Genomic DNA, 2,224 nt, shown 5'->3' on the forward strand with positions numbered 1-2,224 from the left:
TCCCATCTTTGGCTGCCCGAGGTGCACTGGCGGCAGCTTGATGTGCGTCGCTGAGGAGGAGGCGGCGTGGGACGGAGAGGGCTCCCTTGGCAGAGCAAAGATCCTGGCCCTCTCCGTCCACTGGCCTCTCCTTCCTGCCTCATCCCTCACTCCTGGCCTCCTCCGCAGGCTCAGCAGTTGGCCTTGGGCGGGCTGGGAGTTGGGCTTCTCCTTCCCCATGTTTTCAATAATCTCCGTTGCTCTCTAGAGCAGACGAGCACAGGGAGCTGCTTCCTCCTCAGAGAACGGCGCTCCTGTGATGGTCACCGCAGGGCTCTGCGTCCCTTAGATACCCTCAGCCAGGGCCGGGCTCCCTGATGTCACAAGGATCTCTGGCCACCACCATGTCCCACATCACAAAGGGCACTGACACCACGTGCCTGGGTCACAAAGGGCCACCCCTGGCACCCCAACAACAGTGGAGCAGACAGGAACGGGCATGGAGAAGCCCTGCCTCAAGCTGTGCTAGGGGAGGGTCAAGTTGGACACCAGGAGGAATTTCTCCATGGAAAGGGAGGTCAGGCCTTGGAAGGGGCTGCCCAGGGAGGTTTGGAGTGCCCATCCCTGGAGGTGTCCCAGGAAGGCCTGGTTGTGGCACTCAGTGCCCTGGGCTGATGACAAGCTAGGCACTGGACACAGCTGGGACTTGATGGGCTGGGAGGGCTTTTCCAACCTCAGTGATCCTGGGATTCTGATGGAGGGTTCTTAGACTAGCAGGGATCACTCAGAAAGTTTTGTCCCAAATTCACACTGAGCACAAGCTTGGAGCACTCAGAGCTGGGGGCTCAGCACTCTCCAGGACTGGTGCCGTTTCCCTGACTCATGTTAGAATAAAGGAGCTGTTTGATGCCAGGGGAATGTAGAACCCTCTTCGCTGTCTGTCTGTAAAAGGAGTAGCTCCCTGTTTTTATTCATGCTTACTTTTCATCTGCCTGTTGTGTTTTTAATAAATTATCCAGACATATAATAGGAAAAGGGATGGAAATCAGCTAAACACAGTAGCCCCTCTTTTTCACCAAGCATTGAATTGCTGCAAATAAAATAAAGGAATTTATCAATTTAAAGCATTTTGATGTCTTTTGTGAGTTGGCATCCTTCATTTCCGCCTTACTGCTGGCCCTTTTAACCTCTGCAGCATCCTGGGGGGATGTCCCTGGAGGCTCTCAGGGTGTTTTACAGATGGGTCACTGTGGGCAGGGCTGCAGAAAGCTCAACAGATAACAAAGATGAGCTTGAAAATAGAAAGCTCACCCAGATACAAAATATTTGCCCAAACTGTGAATTCTTTTTTAAGGGCTTTCTGGAGGAGGCACAAGTTGTCACAGTGACACCTGCACTTGGCTGGTTGCAGGGCCTGTTTGCTTACCCAGGAGGTTTTATTTGAACAGAAAATATTTAGGAATCAGACATTTTAGTGCTAACCAAATTCACTTGAATGTGTTTTACCTTGGCAACTGAGTTTGTCACAGCTTCCTCTGTGGGGTACTTTCAGGAAAGGAATTTCAAAAAAGACCTGCTTGGTATGGAGATTGTGTTAAATTTCCCATGAGGATGATGAGAATTTTTTTTTAATATAGTCTGCTTACCGAATTGCTTTAGTTTTCACTTGGTTGTTTCAAATACTGACCTCTGAGTGGCAGGACTCTGTAGTCCATATTAGCTACTGAAATTAAAGAAATATATTTGAAAAATTCTGGTGATTTCAGAGCACCATAAAGAAGGAAAGAGGTGAAAACTGACAGTCTCCGGTACTTCTAAACATAGATTTTCAGTTTTTATTTATTACATATGTGGACTTCAGGATCTTCTTTTGATACCTGTACCCCTTTTTTTGAAGGGTAAAATAAACCAAGTGCAGTCCTTTTAAAATGAAGTCAGATCAGAGAGAAAATTATTTCTCTCCACTTTTTAAAAAAATATATGTTAATAAGAAATAAGAAAAGTTAATTTTATTTTCTTGTGGCAGACCCTAAAAATGTTGTGTCCACATGGTAAGTAACAGAGCTGTTAAGACTGACTGTTGACTCGTCCGGTTTTTATTCTCAGTTCAGGAAAGACTGAAAAAGCATAGAAAACAAACAGCAATGGGCTACAAGAAAGAAAGAAAAAGAAAAGAGAGGGAAGGGAAGGGAAGGGAAGGGAAGGGAAGGGAAGGGAAGGAAAGGGAAGGGAAGGGCAGGGAAGG

The 2,224-nt window shown here is 47.0% G+C and overlaps 1 protein-coding gene across 1 annotated transcript in view; it reads right to left on the bottom strand.

The window, feature by feature from the left end:
* The window catches only part of DSCAM (DS cell adhesion molecule), a 445,083-nt gene that overhangs the window by 99,780 nt on the left and 343,079 nt on the right, over positions 1–2,224 (bottom strand). The gene's annotated exons all lie outside the window — the stretch shown is intronic.

This window comes from Corvus brachyrhynchos, unplaced genomic scaffold (genome assembly GCF_000691975.1).
Source record: "Corvus brachyrhynchos isolate BGI_N302 unplaced genomic scaffold, ASM69197v1 scaffold434, whole genome shotgun sequence".
Taxonomy (NCBI): domain Eukaryota; kingdom Metazoa; phylum Chordata; class Aves; order Passeriformes; family Corvidae; genus Corvus; species Corvus brachyrhynchos.